Source organism: Rhinolophus sinicus, chromosome 1 (genome assembly GCF_057876585.1).
Source record: "Rhinolophus sinicus isolate RSI-liver-muscle chromosome 1, RSI-T2T, whole genome shotgun sequence".
Classification (NCBI taxonomy): domain Eukaryota; kingdom Metazoa; phylum Chordata; class Mammalia; order Chiroptera; family Rhinolophidae; genus Rhinolophus; species Rhinolophus sinicus.
The window spans coordinates 22,151,871-22,164,964 of record NC_142501.1 but is presented as its reverse complement, the minus strand read 5'-3'; positions in this window follow the sequence as shown (position 1 = coordinate 22,164,964).

Sequence of the window (13,094 nt, the reverse complement as noted above, 5' to 3'; positions counted from 1 at the left end):
GTCAAAAGGCAAAATCTGGCATGGAGCTCCAGCTTGCTGGCATCCAGGGGGCAAGATGATGGGAGTCACTGTTTGCTGCTGTTGTGGTCAGTGGGGGCATCTCCATCCAGCCACAAGAGCACGTCCAAAAGGCTTCAACTCCCTCACTCCAGCCTCTAGAACTAGCTAGGGACCAATTAATTGTATTACCAACAAGGTGCCAATTAGCTAATAAATCACTTAAGGCATCAATAAACCTGTGTTGGATTAAATTAAATTAAAGAAGTGTGAAAGGCAGTTGTCTCCCACTCAATTAGGGAAAAGGCTGGAGTGAATTAGTGAAGTTACAGAACTATGGAATATACATTTACGTACAGTTGAATAAGCAAGATGGCTCATGGTTCAAACTAAACTAGTGTGAGGTTGTTTTTGTCTTGTGGGCAGTGTGACATTTTCCCTCCACTTGAGTCACTGACTCTTCAAATGTTGCTATTGTGCTGGGTTGAAGGTTCAAGAGCTAGATGGCTCTTAGTGATTCTTAATGGGTTGGCCTAGCTCTGTGTCAATCAAGAAGAAGGTGATGTTGTTTTTGAAAAATACAGAGTTGTGGAGACGGCCAGCCAGAGATGGGTTTATATTCTGACTCTGCACTGACTGCTTTGGGAAAGGCCCTCAATCTTATTTAGCCTCATTTCCCAATAAAACGAGGATGTGACTTCATACTGATATGGTAGACATTAAATCAGATGGCATATGTTATGCTTAACACATAGAAACAAGCTTCCCCAACAATGTTCCTAACATTTTCAGTCACCTTGTCCACCAGTTATTTTATGTAGTGGTTATAGTGACTCTACATGATCACTAGTAGCTCAGTAGCTCCATTTATAAGTGTGGACAATGGATGTTAGACAAGTTTGTGAGTTACCAAAATTTACCCCATCAGTAAGTGACTGAAGAAGCCAGGATTTGAACTCACAACTTTATGATTCCAAAATACTCTCAAGTCAGTGGCCCTATGATCAAGGCAGTGGCTAGGGAGGAGCTGCCTAATACTCATATGCTTATTGCACAAAGACCCTCTTTTCCTGAGTCCTTTAAACACCGATCCTCTGAGCTCTTTGATCCAGTCTACTCTTCCTTTATTCAAAGAACAGCGCAGCAAGGACTTTCTCCCCTGATGCTGCTGAATAGCATCACTGGGTCAGGAGCAGCATGCTCATGTGGAATACATCCTTCTTTCCCTCAATAAAGCATTTCTGAGAAGTTAGTATGTGTCACTCTCTGTTCCAACTGGGTATCTAGCAATGACCAAAATCCCTGTCTCATGATGCTTACATTTGAAACAAATAAATAAGCAAAAATATAAATGTATGGTGAGTGTATCAGTCCAGATATGGTGGAAAACAGACGGCACATTCAATGGGTGTAACTAGAGAGAGTGTAATGAAAGGGATATTGGCAAAGGTGTGAGTAGAATAAGGGAATCAACGAAAGATGCTAAAACACTCAAGGACTTGCAAAAGCAGGAAGCCATTACCAGCCAGGCTTGAATGGGCAGGTGTAGGAAACAGTGATAACAAAACTCAAGAGATACGACAGAGGGGACTCCAACAGGAGCGGACTATAAAGAAGCACAGCCACTAAGAAGTCCATGGCAATGCAGGGAAAAGCAAAGGGAATAAACACCCATTCTTTTCTCTTTCCCACCCTTCAAACTCCCTCCAGTGTCTCACATTGGTCAAATCCAATCAGAAGCCAAAGAGCAAGGAAGTCTGGGTGATGCAATCTATAAAGGTCAACTTCTGGATATAGAGAAAAGTTAAAATGGATCCAAGGACAGGGTGGGACTCTGAGAATAACTGGCATGGATGTTGTGGTGATATGTGTTACAGAAAAACAAAACAGGATAAATGGAAGAGGGAAGGCTAAGGGAAGAGGGATAACTGTTATTTTATAGGATTAAGCTTGAGATACCCATTAGCCGAGCTGGAGATGTTTAGGCAGTAGTATATAAAGAGCCTGGAATTGAGGGCAAAGTCTGACTGGAAATAGTGATCTAAATGGGGTAGGATACAGAGATATGTAAGGATAAGAGTCCACAGGGAAGGCAGTAGCCTGGGAGTTTCTTATAACGCTTGATGTAAGCAGGAATCAGTAAGGTAGCCAGGCAAATTATCATCCAAAGTAGGACGTGAAAAGGGCTGTCAATATTAGGCAAACCAGGATATATCATTCCCTTTTGGATAAAGGTTATGATAGAATTGATTCTGACGATCTCTTTGGAAGATGGTGATGGTGAGGATGTGAGCATTGGAAATTGGAAATGGGAGCATTTCAGAAGCACAGAGTTCTCTGCAACCCAAAACTTACTTCTGCCAAGTGCAGAAGGAAGCTGGAAAAGGCCATGTATTATGGTAGCAGAGCTCCAAGGAGCCAGTTTTACCTATAAATTAGGAATGCCAATAGAAGAGACTCTTACTTTCTTATTGTTAACTGTTTTCAATGCAAAACTATCCAATGATTAAAAAACATATTTTCAGAAAAAATGTTCAAAATGCTCAGACAGGTCACTTATCACAGTAGCAGCCAGAGCCCGATGAAAGTCTGTGATTCCTATCTACTATCTGAGTGCCTTTCAAAGGGGAAAAAAAACAATGAGGCCCTCTAGTGATCAGAATGTTTCCGGAGAGTCAGTTATAACATCACAGAATGAACTGGAAAAAAATAGGAGCCATCGCCGGCCCAGATGCTTGCTTCTAGTTAAGTAAACATGTGTACGAAGGTCAGGACTATACACACCATAGGTGCTTAATAAAGGATGGAATTAACTCTAAGCCTCGATGTTGAATCTTAGCCAAGAGACACTCTTGTTCTGGACACTGCCACTGGAGACTACCCCCCACCACCAACACCACTACCTCCCCACAACTTCTCCCCAACCTTGGGTAGAGTTTGGGGACAAATACCTGGGGGTCAGACCACTCAAAATTTTATAAACTGAAGATCTTGGTCATTATCCAAGAGCAATAGAAAGTCATTGGAATATTTCATGCTGAGAGTTGTTGGGGGTACGGATGGCGTCATGTTCAAATTTGCATTTCGCAAAGATTGCTCTGGCTGCAGGGTGGAGAGCAGTCTGTGGAGGGGCAGAGCAAATTCAGAGATATTGGTTAGGTGATAATTACAGTCGTAAAGGGGAGGGGGAGGGTAGTGGAGGTGATGGAGATGGAAAGAAGTAAACAGATTCAAGTGATATTAAGGAGTAAACTCAGCGGGACTTGGAGGTGTATTTTGTACGAAAGATGAAAGTGATTGGTGTCAAGGATGACACTAGATTTGGGATGTACAATGTTCGCAGAGAAAGGAAACACTGGAAGAAGACCCAGGCTTGACGTAGGGTGGGGCAGCTCATGGGTTTGATTTTGGATAGACTTTGTTGACATTGCTTTGACTCATACAGACTCTTAGAGATGCTGAGTAGGCAACTGACTAGACTGCTCAGTGCAGAGAGAGGCCTGGACTGCAGGCAGCATATAGTGAGTCATGTGTACATGATTCTATTCTTTTAATATTGCCATAGGGAGTATTTGCCTGTTTTGTTGCTTGCTTGCTGAACGGTTGTTTGATTGAGTTTAATTGATTGATCAATTGAGTCTGATTGATTTGGGCAATCTAGAATAGAAGTCCCTTTCTAATTGCACCCTGATCCCTTTTTGAGAACCGTGTTGAGCTTTCCACTATGGAGACCAAAGGACTTGTCCAAGTTCCCCTCAGCTCCACACTGCCATGGGATGGGCTATGACACAGGCTCAGCCAGTGGGATACTCTTTACCAGGGCTCACCTACACCCCCAGGTTGTGGAGCCAGGTAAAGGTCGCCCACTGGCCCAGCAGTAGCCTTAGTAGCCTGGAGTTCAGCCTGTTTCTACTTCACAGCCTTTGCTGTGGTTCCAGATGCCCAGCCCTTGGTTCCTGCCCATTATCCCAACCTCCTGTTAAGTCTGTGAGCCTCCCCTATTTTCACATAATTGCTTTTTTTTTTTTTTTTTTTTTTTTTGCTTAAATTGAGCAGCCAGTTTCTTAACATTAAGAACACTGACTGATACCTCTGCTTTTCATTTTCTGTTAATATTTCTTTCTCCAATTTTTTTTAACTTTTCCATTTTTCTATCCCAACCTCTTCTTTCTTACTGGCTATCTCCCTATAACCACCATCGCTTCTACATTCCATCTTTCTCTTTACCTCTCCCTCCATGGGCCTCTGCTCCCCGTCACTATCTGGTCATAATAGCAAACTAGGGACTCAGGGTTGTGAAGTATAATGAACACATACACCAACTTCATAAATTCAGGAGTTTAACACTTCTGAGAAATTGAAGGGAGAAACTGAAACTTATGGGATGAAATTTAATTGAGACAAATATAAATTCCTGAGCTTAGTTTCTAAAGTGACATCTAGAAAATGAGCAAGCAGTGGTTTAACAACAAATTCTATTAAACAACAAAAATAAAAATCCTATAACTAGGATTGCCAGATAAAATACATGAGATGTACTTATACTAAATAATTATTCATTGTTTATCTGAAATTTAAATTTAACAGGGTGCTCTAATTTTATTAGCAAATCTGGCAGACTCATTCTTGAGGTTCTAGTTGGTTGGAAGCTCAAGATAGGCCTTCAGACATGGGTCTCTGGAAAGCAAGTCAAGTTTGCAGTATAAGGATGGAATGATGACCAGATGAAAGAAATACATCGCAGGATTCACTGAGCTCAGAAGAGCATGTGCCAACCACCATGTGCCTTTCCAGGCCAGGCTCTGGAGAGATGCTGGTGAACTAGAACGCTGTCGGCATCTGGCAGTGAGGATAGAAACCACATTTTAGGCGGAAGAGCCACAAGAACCTGAGAAGGGGGACCTAAGTGGATCATGCCACCAAGACTCACAGAAACAGCCTGATTCCTGACTTTTCTTTAAAGCCTGGTTATCCAACAGTCTCTTCAATGCTACGAGCAGCCTATTGTCTCACCAAGACATATCTTTTCTTCTTAGGTTTGCCAGCATCAATTTCTGTTGCTTGCAACTGAAGATCTCAAGTGATATGATGGTTTTTTGCCAATATCTGAAGGGAACTTTTGCAGAGGAGAAGTCAGTCATATTTAGAAAAGACGATAGAAACTTAGGGTGAAATCAGATAAGCCAACATGGAAAAGAACTGTTTAGTTATCTGAAAAACCCTGAATTGTCAAGTCCTGTGGGTTGGTGAGAGCTCATTATTTGAAAAGGTTCAAAAAGAAGTAGGATGACCAACAGATAAGGACAACATTCCTGATCCAACTGGGAAAACGGAATGGATCAAATGTCTTAAAATGGAATGTTTTGCTTTAACTTAGAGAATTTGTTCAAATAAAATCATATTTAAAAATTAAAACAAAATATCCAAAAGCTGAGAAACTGTGGCAGTTGCAGCTGGGGATCAAGTTCCCCCTGTTTATCCTCCCCCTAACCTTATAGGTGCTCCAGAGTGAGACTTGTGGAACCTAGGACTCATGGAAGTATAGTTTTAAAAACATTGGACTGAAACAACTAATATTTATTGGGCACGTTCAGTCTCTGGCACTCTGCTCAGTACTTTTAATGTATTATTTCATTTAATCCTCCCTCAAACTATATGAAGTAAGTATTATTATTAGTCTGGTTTTACAGATGAGGGACTGAAAGCACAGAAGGGTAATTAATTTATTCAAGGTCACACAGCTGGAAGATAGAAGACCTAAAATTCAAATACAGGTGTTCTGACTACTGAGGCTACACTCTGAATCACTATGCTATTTTTCTTTTAAAATCTTATGATTGAATGCAGTTTGATTACCAATGCTTAGCATTTTTATTGAGTTCTGTGTTCCTTTCACTCATTTATCATCAGATTAATTTAAGCTTTTCTAGGCTTTTCTAATATAGCACCAACTCAAATAAATTTAATTTGTTCTTCATGACCCTCAGTTCATAGTTTTTCCTTTAAATGGTTTTCCTTAATTAGTATTTTAAAAAATGGTTTCACATTCCTTTCTAAACTAGTTGCTTTAAGGTGTCAGCTCGTAGGGTTGGCTATAAGATTGTGTTAACTACAGGGGGACAGCATTCGTTCCATGAGTTCGGAGATTCATTGTGCCTCCTTTATCTTTTCAGAGCAAAAGCAAGTCAGGGAAAGAAGCTGGGTTTGTTTGCTGGGCTTCACTTGACCAAATGAAAATGGAGGGTTCTCTGAGGATCACAGCCCAGAGAGGGAGGCAGGCAGTGGGGAAGCAATGGCAACACTAATTGTCCTGGTGTTCACTCCAACCTCTCTCCGCCCTGTCACAGAGGGCCAGACAGGTAGGTTTGAAGCAGCAGGAGCAGCCTGACCTAATCAACATTTTCCTGACCATTCCCAGGAAAGCCGCCAGCTGTGGCCTGGGGAGTCAGTGACCAGTGTGGACGGCGTTGCTGTGTCACCTGTTCTCCGCAGCTCAGCGTGATTCTCGATTTTTTCATGCTGTCAGCTGCATCCCACTATTCTCTGTCCCCATGTGAGACAGCAGATTCCTAAAGGCACAGGCCCCCAAGGCCAGGCTTTAAGTTGGGAGCCTGGGTTCAGGAGAAGGGGTGCAGAGGAGTAGCCTCCCCCCCTCATGCTTCTGTGTCCTCTTTCCCACAGGTGGGCCCTATGCCGTCCTGTGACTCCATCCCATCCATCCTAGCATTGCCTCTGACAGGCTGTCAGGGTCTTAGTTTCTCTTTGTGAGGTGCTCTCAAATACTGTTTGTCTAACATCACCTGTGAATCCCTGAGGCATGGACCGTTACTTCATATTTTATAAAGGACGATGTAAGTTCAGCACTCGATATATATAAAATGGTGAATAGCAAATTTCCCCCATGCCGCAGCCATTTCATTTTCTTCAGCAAAATGACTTCTTTTATTTCCATGCAGAAAGCCCAACAAGGGAAATTTCTTCATTGCTCAGACAGCTACAAAATGTGATCACATTTTTCCCCACAGCTAATGTGCTCTTATGTATAAAATTTAAATTTGAAAGTCTGAGCAGATGGCCTATAAAGTTCTTGTTTTCCCTCTGAATTTAATTTCTTCCTGCTTATAGTGGGATTTTTAAAAAATCATTTGAAAAGGCCCAATAAAATGTTTCTATAAATTTTACTAATCGTTATCTTGATGATTTGGGAAAGATTGTTCTTTCCCAAAGGTATCCCAGAGGAAAGATTGGATGCTTGACGTTGGGTCTAGAATATCACCTGCCCTGTCATGTTCACAAACATTCATCAATACTATAAAAGCTTGCCAGTTGGGCCCTGCTCATTTAGAAATTTCTCATCACTCTTACTTGAAGTATGCAGAAGTTCACCTTATCTTAGAAAACAAAGGTCAAGGGATGAAATGACAAGTAAATTAGCTGCATACAAGAATACAGACAAAATGTTTAGGCACTTTGAAAAAATATTATTTTCGAGTGCTTTAAGAGACATTTCATTTCATTCAGAGCCATTAATGAGCTAATAATCATTTTATTAAAGGAGGCTCACGGGACTTCAACTTAGCAAACTTAATTGATCATCAGTTTGGGTGATTATATGTATGTTGTTTTTCAAACTATTCTGTAATTCACATTCTTCCCTAATTTAGCTAGTACTTCTCAATATTGAAAGTATCAGGATTGACTCAATGTGGTTTCTGGCTTATGTAAGTAAGGTATCTCTTGTAAGACATGCATAGAGTGGTGAGATTTTTTAACCTTTTTTCTTTTCCTTGTCGCCTTTTTTTTTTTTTTTTTTTTGGCCATTTGCTACATTTGAAGGTACCTATTTATAGGAAGGCTAAATAAGCTGTAAAATCATAGTGACTGACATTACTCTTTCATCCCAACGGTAGTTTACAAGTTGAACTCATTGACATGAGTCTCACCTTAAAATTTGCAGGACTCAGGGGTGAGAGTATAAATGGAAGCCTACCTACTATATGTCCATATACTTTAAAATTATAAATCAAGCTAATGCATGTGAAATAAAGTACATTCTATCTACTTTGAAAAATTTGAAAAATATACCTTATCAGATAGTACTACCTTAGACTGGAAAATTGAAAACCAGGTTCAGATTTAGAACTCTTGGATCGTCATGCATAAGACATGAACATGGCAGCAAAGGGAGTATCAACACCCAGCCCGTTATGCACTCACATTTTTTTGTTTTTTTAGTATCAGGAGTACAAAACAATGTAATAGACATTTATCACTGATACCCCTCACAAAGTGATAATCCCTCTCCCCCAGCCTACTACCCCGCTGACAATACACACAGCCGCTACATTTGCACTGCCTCTGTTCCTAACGCTGTACTCCACTGCTTGTGACTGTGCACCCACCTTTGCTTCCCACTCCCAAGTCCATCCTGCACTGCGAGGGGCATGATGCATTCACAGTGCATGTTTCCAAACTCCACCTCTACGTTTTTCCTCCTCTCCCTGCAAACAGCTACCCCGTGGTCACCCGCCAGGCTGAAGGAGGCAAACACTTAGCATCATAGTTCTCCCTTGGGAGAACAAGGAAGAGGGTCTTCCCTTGGAAGATGCCCATGCAGGTCTGGGAAATGGGCTCAGGGTCACTAGGATAGAACATGCCAGGGTCATAGACAGAGAAAGGAGGGATCCAGGTAGAATCTTTCCTATCTATCATGTCATGTTCACAACCATCTATTGAGATAATAAAACCTTAGACTCTTTGCCCCAGTATAGCCACAGGATCCATGGCAGGAGCTCCTCTAAGAGCAGGACTTCCTATTGTCATAGTGTTATGAACTAGGCCAGCAGTACTTCTTTTACAAACATTTACTAGGCACTGAGAAGTAGTATTGGCAAGAGAGCCTACCATGTGCTATAAAGAAGACAAACATCTGTGATATTTGGTCTCTGTCCTCAAGAACTTTGAGGAAGTTCTAATTGGGAAGATCACAAACATAGAAATAATGTCTATCTCAGTTTTGGCCCTTAGTGCTTTCACCTCTGTGCTACAGAGATGAAAGCACTAAGGGCCAAAACAGAGATAGAAATCAAGTCAATGTTTTGTTCATCTCAAGAAGTAGTTAGGGACTAAGAAATATTCAGTAAACAGGTCTTCTTTAATCATGTAGATCAAATGTTCAGCTACCTTCCTAAATCAGCCTTCATGATACTCCTTGAAAAAAGCTTAGTATTATCCTATGGAACACTCTGGAAATAAATAGGTTAAGATTTTGGCCTCCATCCCTGAGCAAATCTGATGCAGGCAGGATTAGAAGTAGAAAGATTTAGCTCCCCGTTCAGCATACTGTGTGCCAACCCATCTGCCCACATCACTCTCTATTTAAAAGTGAAGCCAATCAGACTAGCCCCATCTTCACCTGTCCTACTGATGGCCCAGAGCAAGGGGAACCAAAAGCCCACAAGTTGATCTGGAAAATTGAGCCTCTGTGCAATTTCCAATCATGTGTCTGCTTGGAGGCACACCGCCAACAAAGCCATCAATCTGGCAGTTTTTTAACACTGACCCAGTATATATTTGCTAGGCCATTTGCACCATCTGCCATGCAAATGTCAGTTAAGGAAATAGCATAGAGTTGTGGGAATACCAGGGTTAAAATGCCATTTAGCAGGAATGCACTTGTTCCAGCAGCAATTGCCCACAGGAGAACAAAGAGCTGGGATGGCCAAGGGTAGTACACAGAGGACAGAGGTATAACAGACTAAGGCTCCCAACCTTGCTTTCTCTTCAGTCTGGGCTTATTTCATTATGGTACATTCAAAACCATGGGCCTTCCTTACTGACAAAGCCACTGTGCACGATTCCATTGACTTAAAATGCTCACGTCGCAAGTGTGTGTGTGTGTGTATGTGTGTGTGTGTGTGGTACATACAGTATATACCTTAGACTCTTTGCCCCAGAGTATATATGTATATATATGTATATAGTATATAAATGCACTATATATGTACTATATATACCATATATGATATATAGTATATATATATATACTATATTCTCACATGCTATATATTCTATATATATACTATATACACTATATATATACTATATATGCACTATATATACAGTATATATACTATATATACTATACTGTATATAGTATATATAGTGCATATTTTCATTTTGATTGATATTATACAAATATTATGTATTTTTACTTATATATAAATATCATATAAAATTTATAAACATACATATATTACATATAAGTACATACAATTTCATATATACATACAACTGTAAACATTTTTACAGAGAAAACTAGCACCCATGGTTTCATCTCCCCAGCATAGGTCCCAAGCCTCCTGAATATTGCCTTCTAGTTTCGCTCCATATGTTAGCAATACTAGTAGCCATCTATTCAGCCCTTACTATAATATTCTGGCTACCAGAATATTATAGCTGCGAATTTTGTATTTCTTTAATACTTACATCAATACTACAAAGTTGATATGTTCTTCCAATATTGTAGATGTAACAAACAACACTCAGAGAAGTTTTTTCTTAAGCCCAAGGACACACAGCTTGTAAACGAAAGACCCAGACTTCATATCAGTTCACCGTTTTCCAATACTCGTGTCCCTTGTATTGTAGCCATTCCTGTATGTAGGCACACTCGTTTATACACAGTTAAAAATAAAGACTATAGCTTTATTCAATTAACAAGACATCATAAATATTTTTGATGCTTTTATATAGCCTTCATGTTTATCACTTTTAACAATTGGATAATAATCTAACTAATGATTTGTATTAATTTATTAAACAATGTATTTAAACTCTCGTTTTCACTCTTTCTCTTTCATAGGTAATACTACAATGAACTTGTTGGTATATACAGATTTTTGCTTCTGTTGTATTATTTCCTTAGGATAAATGTCCACTAGTAGCTTACTGAGTCAAACAGTATGACTATTGTCATATTGATTTGCAAAAGTATTCCATTAGAAGCATATGAGTGTGTCCACGTACAACAACCACCCCAGCACTGGATGTTTCATCAAACCTTCTTTTTGCCAATTTACTAAATTTTAAATGGCACCTCAAGCTTGCTTTGATTGGCATGCTTTATTCCAAACAGTGATGGATATTTCCCACATCTACTCGTTTACTGCTCTTACGTTGTCTTGTAGAGCTGTTCTCTCTCCCTAGCCAACCTAACTCAAGGCGCTTTGTATAAATATGTACCCATGCTTTAGTGGAGGAACTATTACCCTTTTGCCTTTTTTATTTATTCTTGAGGAAATGTCTGAAGAGGAAATGCTAACTTGACATATAAAATGCCAGTGACAAATCCTCCTCTAGAACGATACCTAAAACTGAAATAATCAAGAGGTAGCAGTATGAGCAAGTTATTTGGAAATATGTACTCGTAGGTAAATATCACGAGAAGCAGTGAAAGGGCTTCATAGAGATAGCCTCTGGGGAGTGGGGAGGGGAACAGAACAGGGAACTGCTCTTTGTCATAAGTCTTGTGTAACTATTTGATTCTTTATGTGGCAATTCAATTGATGAAAAAATACAATTAAATTTATAAATTTTTCTCAAGAAATAAATTGGAGGTTCACATACTGCTTTGTGCCCCTGCTTGGAAAAATCTGCCAATTCTGTTTTCTTTTCTCAAAAATTAACTTGGGGGTGGCCGGTTAGCTCAGTTGGTAAGAGCGCAGTGCTCTTAACAACAAGGTTGCCAGTTCGATCCTCACATGGGCCACTGTGAGCTGCACCCTCCATAACTAGACTGAAACAACTACTTGACTTGGAGCTGATGGGTCCTGGAAAAACACACTTAAATAAGTAAAAAATGTTTTAAAAAGGTTAATTTGTGTATTGCATCTCCTTCCCATTGTTCACAGCCACATGATACTGAAAGGAAGGGAAAAATCTGGCCAAATAGTGTTCAAGGTTGCTGTCACAGTCATATGTTTCTGAATTCCAGACTCTCACTACTTCTCTTTTTGTATATGTACTTTGTATAGACTTCATTAGTGCTCCTACATCGCAGCGGACATCCATCACAGGAGGGGTCCTCTCTCCAAAGAAAAACTGATGCTCATTAACAAAAGAGAGACGGATCTCCAAATTAATTTTGTCTTGGGAACCTAGGATTCAAATTCACGTGAAGAGTGGTCTGTCATTCCACTCTCTTATAGGAGCAAATCAAAATTACCTGAGATGAACCATGGCTCCTAAAACCAGGCTGATTTCTAGACCCAGCCCATGTCAGCTGAATCCTCGCTCTGTCACTTTTCAGTCATGACCTTGGGCAAGCTATTTAACCTTTCTTCGTCTCAGTGTTCTCATCTGTAAAACGGAGATCGCAATCATACCTGTCTCACCTTTTGTGTAAGAATTTCACAAGTAAATACTTAAAGCTCTTAGAACAATGCCTGCCACAGCACAAGAACTCAACAAATGCTTTCTTTCTTTTTTTTTTAATTAAATTTATTGGGGTGACAATTGTTAGTAAAATTACGTAGATTTCAGGTGTACAATTCTGTATTGCATCATCTATAAATCCCATTGTGTGTTCATCACCCAGAGTCAGTTCTCCTTCCATCACCATATATCCGATCCCCCTTACAAATGTTTTCAAATAGCGTTATCTTTGCTATTATTCCCATTTGACAGCTTATTCTAGTGTGTAGGAGACTTTGTCCATGATCGTGCAGCGTGGCCTAACTGTACTTACAGATTTGCATTGAATTAGAGATGAGACCTACTTAGATAGTAACGTTGACTCTGGTACTTATCAGCTGTGCCACTCTGCGCAAGACAATCATTTCTGCATTACGCATAGGATCCTGATTCCTAGTTCATAGGATTGACTAGGAAGATCAAAGACAATGTGTCTGAAATCTGCTCTTTGCATTTTTGCCAGGATATGTTGCTCAAAGGGACAAAGAGAGCCGGGGTGCAGGAAGAATTACAGCAGTTACCTGAGATGGTTGGGGCTGAACCAGCTGCTCTAGCCCTAATGGCACCAATTGCAGGTGATTGGTGGGAGAGCCATGGGAGCAGAGAGGGCTATGGACTACATG